This window comes from Pelodiscus sinensis, chromosome 13, assembly GCF_052426305.1.
Source record: "Pelodiscus sinensis isolate ZL-2025 chromosome 13, ASM5242630v1, whole genome shotgun sequence".
In the NCBI taxonomy this organism is placed as follows: Eukaryota; Metazoa; Chordata; order Testudines; family Trionychidae; genus Pelodiscus; species Pelodiscus sinensis.
In genome coordinates, this window is record NC_143064.1 from 23,768,525 (window position 1) to 23,781,191 (window position 12,667).

Genomic DNA, 12,667 nt, shown 5'->3' on the forward strand with positions numbered 1-12,667 from the left:
TACAATGTTCAAGTCAGTAGTGACTCTCCCATGTGGATTTTTCTCATCATGGATGACCCTGGGTATAGCAGCAGATGGCATGGACTGGGAGAGGAGTCAGGTCCTTTGTGTCAGAATATCACTGATCCATCAACTTAGCTCCCATACATTCTGGCCTTCACAATATTGGGATGGGCTGTCACGAGTCCACTCAATTATAAGCTATGCCCTCCTCAAGTCTCTGTGAGGAGCCAGGCAATGAGGCAGCACTGACTTAGGAGACAGATCTACTTCTCTTTCTGTGCTGTAGGTAGGGCAGTGGGTAGACAAAGAGCTTTGTTCAGTGTGTTGAGTAATTGTATATTCTGTTCTAATGCTGCGTATTCTACAATCTAGTACCAGGCTTCAAAGAAGAGGGCTATGTCTACACTACAAAGAAAATTTGGAAGAAGATTCCACTTTTCTTCCAAAAGAGGCTTTTCCAACATTTGGCCCATCTACATGGGGCCAAATGTTGGGAAAAAACCCTCTTTTGGAACATCCCTTCTTCCTTGTAGAATCAGGTTTACAGGGATGCCGGAAAAAACACGTCTGCTTTTTAAAAATTTTTTCCAGAAAAGCAGAAGTGTTCCTTGGATGCCTCTGGGTATCCTGGAAAAGCTCTGCAGTGTAGACATAGTCAAGGTCGAAGGCCAAGATCCACAGCCCTGAGAGACATAGTTATATCGACCTAACCCTGCCGCCCTCCCATGTTGACAGTGCTGTGTTGGGTGTAGAGTTTTTCTGCTCAGTATAGCGACTGTGGTGGATTTGCTATGGTGATGATGTAGTAGCATCTTCACTAAAGCTCTACAGCTGCACCGCTATCGTGTGCTACATGAAGACAAGCCCTAAAACTATTTGATAAAGTATTTGTTACATCTGTTGCATATTCATGTACTTTCTTCTGAAGATGATGATACTCTCAACCTAGGAAGGAAAAGTTGCAAATCTTGTTAACTATTGAAAGGCACTTGGGGCATGTCTAGCTTACATGCCTTTGCCGACAGAGGCATGTGAAATAGGCTACCTGACATAGTCAATGAAACCATGACTTAAATATCCCTGGCTTCATTAAAATAAAAACGGCCACCGTGCTGTGCCAGCTCAGCTGATCGTTGGCACAGAGCACAGATCAAGATGCAGATCGGTCAACAAAGTAAACCTTTGTCGACCGCTCCTGTAAACCTCGTTTCACGAGGCATAAGGGAGCGGTCAACAAAGGCTTCCCTTGTCAACCAATCCGCATCTTGACTCGCGTGCTGTGCTGACAAACAGCTGAGCCAGAACAGCGCGGCGGTCGTTTTTATTTTAATGAAGCTGGGGATATTTAAATCCCGGCTTCACTGACTATGTCGGGTAGCCTACTTTACATGCCTCTGTCGGCAGAGGCATGTAATCTAGACATACCCTTGCTGGCTTATATGCGTTGAATGTGCTAGTGAGATGGCAAAGTATTGAAGTGAACAGGTGTCAGAACAATGCTTAGCTTATTTTTCCTGTTTCTTTAAATTACAGCTTCTTCTCAGGAGCCAGCATCTTCTCTTTGCACAATGAATTGAAGATGAGGAAGGAAATGGATCTTCAGGATAAGAAAATATGATGAAGCGTTATCTGATTGGAATCCTAACATTCTAGACTGATTGTCCAGAATACCTGCTGGGCAGATCTTTCAGGGCTTTACAAGTTCAGGGTGTTTTTTAAATTAATGTCTAAGTGGAGCAGTTCCATTGAAAATGGTCAGGGAAAACTGGCATGAATCATTCCCTTTTAATAGATAATATATATATGTAAATAATTATATCCATAATAGGTGAAAGGTGTTGGTATAAATGCATTTCCACAGGCTTTCCCATTGCTGCAAACACCAGGAACTCTAAATCTCAGAATACTTCAGGTCTTTATATTCCCAGGCAGGCTGTTTAGCTTGGGCTTGATTCTTCAGCCTTTACTCACAGTGAGTAAAATTTACACATGAATCAACAGAGTTGCTTAAGTATTACTCAATGTGAATCAGGTTTGCCAAATCAGGGCCTAAAATTGGTGGAGCCCTTTGTGTGTACGTGCAGTGTATATTTAGATAACATACAAATACATGCAACTGTATTTGTGCATAAAATACCTGCTCATGCTGGCAGAATCAAAGTTAATATGCCAAGACCACTGATGCTTTTGTCTAGAAATGCATTATCTGCCATAAGAATTTGAGGTTTACTGGCCTTAAAGCACAATCCTGTAGCACATACTCAAATGTTAAAGGGAATTTTAGACAATGTAATGACTTCATTTAATTCCCAGGCCTAAAATATGGATATCTAACAGTCACACAGAGCACAGTCTTCTTCCCCTTCCCACCAAGATCCACATTTTACAAAGGTTTTTAATAAAATGTTTGCAGTTCCATAAACATTGACTTGCATTGAATGTATGGCTCTCGCAGTGATGGGAGCCCAACCTCAACTAAAATAGTTTAGCCCCATAATCCTGCATATAGCAGCTGATGTATTGTATTAGCTTAAATTTCTGTCTGATTAAATGTATTGACTGGTGTTTTTAAGATTTGATAGCACCAAGCTATGGTCAGATTTTCCAGTTAATCTGCATTCCTTTGACTGAACAGCATTGTTATAGATTTTTTTAAACTAGTTTTGCAATCAAGAATTTTATACTAGGTAGTGGAACTGGCAGTTTGGTTTGTACATGTTACGCAGTTATAGGTTTTAATTTTCTCTTTCCACCTCTAAGATTCAGGCTTGGCAGCTCCATCATCATCCATGTTGGAAATTAGATGTTTGTTTCATAACACGAATGTATTGACAATACTATTAGTTCTTAAGCTTAGTTCATAAGATCAATCAATATGCTTACTATATATCATTTTAGATTCAGCTTTTTATTTAGTATCAGTCTTTACTGTTGACAGTCCCTGAAACAGCAAGTGTAGATGTGATGAGAAAGTGCTTGATAAATGTCTGTTTAGTGACAAAGGCCTTATCTATAGAATAGACTTTTTTCCCCGAGACTCTTCTGTTGCTTCTAAGAGAGGATGATACACCAGTAGTAGCAGCTGAAAATTTCAGAGAAAAGTGCCCCCATGTAAATAACAGTCCTCCCATCTTCTGTCACAAATATGAACCACTGCTTTTGGGAGAGACATTTTATACTAGTCTTTCATCTCTGAATTTAAATCCTGGAGCTAGTAATTAAACTCTTGCTTTCAGCAGCAACATATTTGACAATCATCCAATTTAACTCCTAGAAGCTGGGGTAGGTATGACTTCAGAGCATGCCCGTATCCTAGTGTGGGTTCTCTTCTCATCTCTGTTTTGAGTGTGCTAGCTAATTAATTTTTGCATGTTCCCAATTGATAGGACCTCAGACACCTTATTTCATAGCTGTTCTGTTATCAGGTCCTCTTAGGTAGCATGAATTTTATCAAATCTAAATCTTCTTTTCTTTAGTTTAAGCCCATTACTGTGTCTAATAATCCTTAGTCAACTTCTGTTAAGACTTTTTCCTTTCATTACATTATTTTGTGTGAAATATTGAGGAAAGATGGCAGTGAAATCAAAGTAATTACCTAATCTCATGCAAAATGTGTTTAAAGGGAGATTTTCAAAGGAAATAATAGCAGGTAAGTTTCTAACTCCCATGGAAAATAAATGGAAGATAGGTACTTAACTGTGCCTTTAAAAATCTTTCCCTGAATCACTACTAACTCTTTAAAATTTCTTGTGTATAAAAATGTAGGTAAGAAATGAAGCAGGAAGCTGCCATATTGTCCACTAGCTTGATTGTGTCCTTCAGGGCAGGAAGAACAGTGCTGTAGCCAGAGCCACATAGAGCTCCTGAGGTTTTTTTAGGTGGGCTTTTATCTCTCTTGTTTTGTTTTGCTGTTTACAGCCATGTAATTCTTTCATTTTTTGCCAAAGCTTACTGTTCAGTAGTAGCCGGAGAGTATATAGAATGGGCTATACAAGTTTCTCCTCTCTGCTCGCTGGCTGCAACTTTGACCTTCTTTTCATGGTAGATAAAATCAAGCTGGATTTCCTGTAGCAATCATCATTAAAATGGCAGACCTTCAGTGTTTATACTGCTCTCCAGTTCATAACAGGGGACAGTCTGAAGTAATTGTAGGTATTTTGAAATACCATTTGAAATGTCCATGCTTAATTTAAATATGCTAATTTTAAAAGCTATTCTTTTAACTTGGCAACTATCTCCTGTTCAGAAAGAAACTAATAGTTACTTAGCAGTTCAAAATGCACTTTAAAAAAATCAGTACCTAACATTCACAGCAGTCAGTTTTTAAGAAGCTCAAAACTACATGTACTTAGAGAATAAAATAAATGCTGAAGATGAATTAAAGTGAAGCATGACAAATATAGTACAGAGTAGAAGTGTCTGACACAATAAACCAGTGTTCAAAATAAACCTGTTTGCCCAGAAGAAATGATCGTACTATAATTGTAGATCTAACTTGTGGATGCTGCAGGCCAATGCAACAGAGTAGAGTTGTGTGAAAACCTTACATCCCCAGAAAGAAGCTAAGTACAGAAAACTGTATTGAACATAGTTATGCTAAAAATTAAGAGATACAGTGTGCCTTTGTTCCCTTCCTTAAGAGATTTTCTGGATCTGCCTTCTTCCTAGCTGCATGTAGATGAATAACCAGGTCCTTTGGGGAACCCTAGCACCTCAAAATATTTCTGCTGAGGTTTCCCTTCTTTGATGATGTATTGTGACTATAGCTGTATTCCTAAGGTCACAGACAATGACATACTAAGAAGTGTGACGCTTCATCAGTATTTTTCATCATTCAAAAGGATTCTGTCAGCTTGAAATCTAGTCACGTAAATATTGAGTTAAATAGTTTCAATAGTATCTGTGATGTGTTGTGATTTTATAGTCAGTTTCCCATTTATTCTTTTAAATGATTTCCTCTTTCCTTCCATGTTGTTGCAGGAAAGTTGCACATGAACATTAGGGGAAATTCACATTGTGCTATCAAAAGCACTACATAAATGCACTGAAAAAACAGACTGTTTCTCTAATCATTGTGATAGGTGACAAAAGGAGGTAAAAATAGTCAGCCAGGAGTATGATTTTTAACATTACAATAACCCTGTACATTTAAGGGAAATACGCATTTTCTTTTTCACTGGTGCTATTTGCTAGGCATATTTTTATGCTACACCACAAAAAGAAACAAGAAGTCCTATGATATCAGCAGGATCCAGTTGTGTGTCTGTTCTTGCCAAGGAAAAGAATGGGCTTCACAGGTGTAAAATGAATCCCAGAAAACAGGAATTAAAACTCTATTAAACGTTTGGAGCACAATCCTTCAAGCACAGTGTTTCTCAACCAGTGGTACGAGCACCCTTAGAGGTACTTGAGAGAAGTCTGGGGGGATATGTCAACACAACTGAAACTTGCAGGTCAGAGTTATGGAAATTTTATTTTCTAGATCAGTGTTTCTCAACCAGTGGTACTAGTACCCTTAGGGGTATGTCAATACAACTGAAATTTGAAGAAAACTGTTTTAAGTTTTACAGTGCTTTATTATTTTGTACTTTTTACATCCAAAAATGTCATCGCCCGACCGGCTACTATTAAGTTGTTTAAACAAATGTGTTGCAATAGTAGAAAAAAAATGTCTCTCTATAACTATAGGTTCTGGGGGTACTTACAATTTTTTTTAAAAAAGGGGGGGTACTTATATATATTATTTAAAAGGGGTGCTTTATAAAAAAAAAGGTTGAGAAACACCGTTCTAGCATATCCCAACATTTATTTTTTAATTATGTGAATGCAGTACTCCTCAGAGGTGCTAAATGGAGAGCCCTGCAAACTGTACTGTTTAGCTACAAACTGGGCACAGTACTAGTGGCAGCAATATGAACTTTCCTCTGAAGGGAACACCTCTAGGGCTATAATAGCTGACAGCCTGCTTTGAGAAATGAGGGCTCAAATGGACCTACGTTGCCGGTTAGTGCTATCTGTGGTGGCTTTATGTGCTCTGGATCTGGAAACTGGATTAAAATCCCTAAACTCAATTTATGTAATTCACCAAATAACAATCAGAGTGTAATTTTTAGTCACAGCCCACCTGAACTGAATTCAGACCAGAGAACTAAAGATTAAAAGCTGAACATGGGTTCCTAAAGTATCTGGAAATGTTAAACATTAAATATTTTTCATTAATTTAGATCAAAGTCTAAAAACCTGAGGATTGAATCCCCCATCCAAAAGCACATTCACTTTATACTGATTGTGGTACTCACGTGAGATGATAATAATTTATTTGTCCTATCCTCCGCTTCCTTTTCCACAACAGAACTGACCACAAGTACTATAAATGCTTTTCCCAGTGAATATCACCCTATGTACAAAGAAGGCTATGGGTAGATTTTACTGTAATATGAATCATTCTGTCAAACTGCCTGTCTGATGAATAACAATTCAAAATATCCCACTGGTAAACAGGTAAGGCATCATATCGGCAGCACAGGGTGTCTTGTGATAAGGCCCCTCCTTCACTTGTGAATTCTTTTCCGAGGAATTAGTGTTTGTAAACATCTCTGCACTGCAGTTTGTTTTGTAAATTTGGACTCTTGCTGAATCAGTGAAAGATGTTTCGGAGTAGAGTAAGTTTTTGTGTTCCTTTAAGCAAGCAGTACTGTACATTTTTAATAGACTGTACTTGTTGCATGTAGGTGTACTGTGATCAGGACTAGGAAGCATTCTATTAGCATGACAGTGTGATGAATGTTTACTTCCCAGAAATGGCCAGAGCTGTGGTTCAGCAAATCTGCAGTGTATTTGAAGTGTAGGTGTGTACTGTGGCACTGGCTGAAAGCACAGTTTTGTACCAGTTACCAGACTAGCTGCATAAAGTCTGTAACACAATATGAATGTGACATGTCAGGAAAACTTTCTTTGTATCTAACCATGGGGGTGTAGAGATTTTAAAGTTGCATTCTGGGAACAACTGCCTTCAGTACAGTTGTTAAGCCAGCACAGCAGACTTGCCATTAAATATGGCTGATTGTTTCACAGAAGTGTTAAGAGAACTGACCAGTAATAATTGTAAGCAGGTTAACAAAATACTGCTGAACCTAGCCTGTTAGGCCTGAGTCAGCTCAATGTTATACGTTCTTTTTGTGTCGGTGTTACAGTGGTTTGAAACTGAGCTACTTGAAAAATATCTTGTTCTTATGGGTATTTTTCAGTTGTCCGTGGGTGTTCTGCTGCAGAATATTTCAAACAGGCTGAGATTTTCCCCCACAAACTATCAATTAAAAGCATTTGCATGGCAGAGTTGCTTTTTCATTTAAATTAATGTTCTGTCACCAGCTGGTAAGATGGCAACCAATTCAGAGATGGGGCATTGGATATGTATTTTTCCTTATCCTTTCCTCTTTTTATTTCATCTCTATTGATTCACTTTTTGGATCATTAACAGGCCACCAAGATTATATCAGTTTGCTCATTTTAGTTTTTACAGGTTTTTCTTCATTTAGTTAAACTCTTTTTACTTTATATTCTTTTTCCTTCTGATCACATGCAAATGTCTTACAATTGATAATTTTTCAGCCAGGTTCACTTTTTCCTTTAATTACTTTAGCAGAGAGTAGATGGAAAAATCTTTTTAAAATGTTGTTACAATGCCAGTTATTTGGTGATGGGTATCTATATACATCTCCCCTGTCTTTCTGATTTAGTTTTTCGCTCACTGCAGTGAGATCCAATTTTCTATATTTTTCTTTGAATGCTTAAATACCTGATTGTTTTTTAAAAGAATATTTTATTGTTTTCTGGCTACATCTTGAAATTTTAAAAATTGGTGGTTATTGGACTTTACATTCTATTTCAAGTCAGAACAAAAATATGTTAAGCCTGCAAAGATTCTGTTTAAAAATATGCATTCTATATCAGGATTTGAGGTTTGAGCATCAGGAGTACAACTGGTATTGGAAAAGTCCTTGATTGTTAAAATACACAAAATGGACAAAGAGGTCATTCTTGCTTTTATTACAGTTTTGCTTAGGAAAAGTATTATTTTTGCACTGGATGCTAATATAAATAGACCATGTAATGCAAAGGTGATTTTACTAAATAGAACATTTTTGCTACTTGTAACTAACTTTGGATCAAATCAAAGGACAAAAAGGTGTCTCTTCCCCATCTGCAAAGGCTTTGCAGTAAAGCATCTATTATAGACAATGTGTTTCCTTCCATGCAGCTCCTTCATGGTGTATATATCTTTCTCTTTCTCCCCTAGGCACTGTGTTCAAATTCATGACACAGGCATATGGTATCCCTAACCTTGTAACAAACCATCCTAATTCTGATGCAGATTATGGGTAAAGAAGCCAAAGCCTAGTGCCTGAGACCAGGTCTACACTAAAAGGAACATCTAATCAAGATACACAACTCCAACTATGTTAAGTACATTTCTGAAGTAGATATACCTTGTTTTGTGTTTCCCAACTGTCTCCACAGCGGGAGACCAACGGGAGCAAATGCTCCTGTTGGCTATCCTTACTTCTCACAGAACCAGGTGTACCAGATGCTTTTAGCAAGTCTTGACTACACTCACTAAATTGAACTCCAGAAGATTGATCACGACATCATCGATCTTCCATTTAGTGAAGACATGGACTAAGAGGTCGGCAACCTATGGCTTTCGAGCAAAATATGGCTCACTAGGGAGCTAGATATGGCTAATCAGTCCCCCGCCCCAGTTACTCCCACAGCAGGGAGTCAGTGCTGGCGCTACAGCCTTATGGCCCCCTAGAAGGTTGGAATGACAGCACCAGCTTCCTGCAGGGGAGAAAGCCCTGAGCCTTTTGCCAGATCCAGTGTGCAGGGAACAAGCAGGGAGCATGTGCTGCCCTTTTCCTTCCCTTGTTTGTGAGGGAAACAAGCAGCCAAAATTCCTGGAGGCTTCTTTCCAGTGCACGGGAGGCCTGTTAAGCATGGCACAAAAGCAAGTGCCCTTCCACCTCCTCATGCCCACACCCTGCACCTGAACCCCTTTCACTGGCTCCTTTCTCCCCAGCCTGCTCCTGCCTCTTGTCCATTACACCCTTGCCAGTCTGTCCCTGGCCAGACATCCTTCTCCCCGCCTGCTCCTGCATCCTACCTCCCACCCAGACCATGCACCCTCAATTCCTCCTATACACAACCTCTCACCAAGATCTTGCACCTCCCATTCCTATCCCATTCACTGGCAACCCTGTCCTGCTCACTTAACCCCTTGAACCTATCCTCCCTGAGCAACAGGGGAGTGAGGTATTTTAGTTGGGAGCCACATCATCAGTGAGGGTTGGGGGGGCTTCTTGTTTGTTTGCTTCTTACCCTCTGCCCCTTAACCAGACCTCATACCATCACCCTCTCTTACACCCCACCTCCTGCCCAAATCCTGCACTCCCATCCCTATCCCACCAGTAGCCCTGTCCTTTGCACTGGACCCCTCACTTTTGGTCCCAACCCAGAGGCTGAGGGGGAACCACAAAATCCACTAACCCTGGAACTCCACAAGAGTAAATCTGGCCCAAGACTGTGAACTACTCCTCCCTGGCCCTCCCCCCACTATTTTAGGATTAGGGATTTTTGGAGGGTGTGTGTTTTTTTTCTTCTTACTTGGGTGGTCCCCATCTGATTGGGTCAGTGGCCCTGACCCAAAAAGGATTCCCCTCCCGTGCCATAAATAAAGACAATATTGAAACCTTTTGTGTTGGACATTATATTTTACTTTATTTAAAAATAAAGCCTGGCCAACAAGCCCCCAGTTGGAGACCAGCCCTCATCTGGCTGCAGTGTCATAACACTTCTGTACCACCCCCACACCAATCCTGAGCCCCTTATACACCTGAACTCTCCACCCTGAGTCTCTTATCTCCCCAGACTCCTGCCATAAACATTCTTGCACCCACCCACACCTCAACCTTGTGCCAAGTCCATCATACCCAAATCCCCTGGCCTGAGCCCTTCATACACCCCAACACAGACTCCTGCTTCCCCAGTCCCCTGCCATAAGATTGACAGAAGACAACCTGAATGCATGTCTGAAGCTGGATTTGACCCGTAATTACATTAACTTCAAAGAAATGTGTGAAAAGATGCAGCAGCAGACAACATCCCATTAAATAAAGTCTGAGTACAATGTTTCATTTATGCTATTATTAATCATGTCAGTTATCAATAATAAGTTGCATATTTTAAGTCATGCAAATGGGCATTCTTATACATCTCTTTGTTGACCACTTGTTCTGAATTTTAATGTAGTTTGGCTCTTTGGTTTGAAAAGGTTGTCGACCCCTAGCCTAAGATCTTGTCTACACATGAAAGTTATTCTAGTGGAAGGTAGGGTGTGAATTTAAGTTTTAATCGCTATTCCAGAATAATTTGTGTGTAGACAAAGCCCCAAGTACCATTTAAAAATTCAGGTTGCTTCATTTAGGCAGAGTGTCTATTTTAACTTCCGCCAGTTCTTTTGTAAAGTGTTTAGGTATCCTCCTTTAGGGAATGACTGGAGCTATCACTTAGTCAAGGGATATTCCCATTCAGTAAGTTTTTAAAAGAGGAGCATTTCAAAACAAGTATTTTTTAAAGTTCTTACTTTGCCAGATGTAAACAACCTTCAACCTGTTAAGAGTTCATTTTTCATTAATTATTCTGTTTAACATTTTACTCTACTTCAAAAATGATTTTGAGTGGTCAGCTTCATTTCCTGCTGCTCAAGTATGGGATTCTTTTTCTGGAGAAGGTCTGAATCAAACTGAACATTTTATCTGGGCTACTCATAACTGATTTGATAAAGCTTTGTGTGGGGAGAAAAATAATAGCCGTAAGTTTTGGGTAAAAAAAAAAAAACTACTGTCAATTGTCCCCTTTAATGTTAACAACCAGTGCAAAGAACTTTTCCTTCACACCAAAGTAAACTAGCATAATAAGCCATATTATGCCAGCAACTTTAAACAGGACTTTCATTTTATTTAAATTAGTTCTGTGTTATACACATGCACTAAGTTATCTGCTGGCATAACATGGCCCTAATAAGTGTGTTTTCTTTGAATCTACAAGATATATTTTTAAAAAGCAGTGATAACTGGAGTATTCAACTAGATGGTGCTAACTTGGAACTGCATGAGGGGGTTTTAGATAAATATATTTGTTTTCACACACTTCCTTATGGTAATGGGGGAGCAAATGTTTTCAATAATATGAAAAGTCTGACAGCATTGGGAATGTTTTTGTGTAGTTTCAAGAGTTTATTAGCTATGCTGGCATTGGTTTTTAGTGTCAAATGGATTTTTACAAAACTTTCTGTATAAGCCACAATTTTTATTGGCCAACATTCTCTGTATTTGATGTAAGTAAGTTTCAGTAGCACTTTCAAGGAGTTTTTATGGTTTGAATACTGTATATTATGCATTGTTTTCTATTTGTTTTTTACTAGCAAATCGCATGATTTATACTGTACTGCAGTAAAGAACTGCATTAAAATTGTTTTATCTTTATATTGATGTTGATTATTGGCCACAAGTTATTCCAGAGCATTATTTCATAGGAAAGGACTTGTGGTTTTGTAAGCCCAAAATATCCTCGGACAGCTAAGAGTGTGATCGCCCATTCCCATTTAGGAGGTTTGAGATGATCTCGCTGCAGTAGGGGCATGACCAATTCCTTCCTCCTTTGCCCTGGTGAGAGCATACCTGCACCAGCTTGTCTTTTAGAGAGGAGTTTGTATCCACCTTATTAAGCTTCCTGCCTTTACCAGTAATACCACACTATAGCATTTTTAAAAGATCCCTTAAACTTAAATACTGTAAAGTAACATGTCAAGGTAAGGTACAAGGTTTACAAGCAGGTAATCCAGTTGTTATCCTGTTCAAAAAAGGTCGTCTTACTGTAATTTTTTTGAAAACCCAGAGCAGTTTGCTCTAGCAAGAGAAGCAAAAAAAAATTTTTTTTTTTTAATTAGATGAGGACTTAAAGGTACAGGACTTAAAAAGTAAAAATTATACAGTAAAGCTAGAACTACATTTAAACGGTTTCAGAGTTTTAGCTTGCGTTAATATCCAGTAAAAAGGTGTAAATACTTAAAGTGCAAGATGGCAACCAACACACTCCTTTCTAAAGAATACTGGCTGGTCAGGCAAGAAGGCAGGCATCACGTCATCTGACAGTTTACATATGTTTAAATGGCTATTAATTATAACACATACATAGTTTAACACACAGGTTTTAATGAGGCACAATTGCCAAGTATTTTGTATAGGAGGTTGTTGGGTTTTTTTAAAGACCATATGGTACTGTTCCCAGTAGCCATTTGAGCATTTTCACTACAGCAGTGTGTGGGTTATATTGGTGAGAAGGTTTCTTTACTTTTCAGTATAAGAGAGCTGAAACCTACAAAATGTTTTACTATTTGGAATTAATCCAGAGAGAACACAGTGGCCTAAAAGGAGTTGAAATCCATGGTTGTGGACACCCTCCAGAGCTCAGAAATCTACCACTAGTGCTAATGAACTCTGCATAGACAAAGTGCCTTCATGATTTTTGAATTATTAAAAATAAGCTGTAATGACTACACCAGCACAATCAAAATGTACCACCATAAAATGAAATCTACATGGCA

The 12,667-nt window shown here is 38.9% G+C and overlaps 1 protein-coding gene across 2 annotated transcripts in view; it reads left to right on the plus strand.

Moving 5' to 3' along the window:
* Positions 1–11,546, plus strand: part of ZDHHC15 (zDHHC palmitoyltransferase 15) — a 242,127-nt gene extending 230,581 nt beyond the window's left edge. For both annotated transcript variants that reach the window (XM_025178030.3, XM_075940891.2), the window contains one exon: positions 1,537–11,546. The gene's annotated coding sequence lies outside the window, so the exon portion shown is untranslated. The remainder of the gene's footprint in view (positions 1–1,536) is intronic.
* The last annotated feature ends 1,121 nt before the right edge of the window (positions 11,547–12,667 follow it).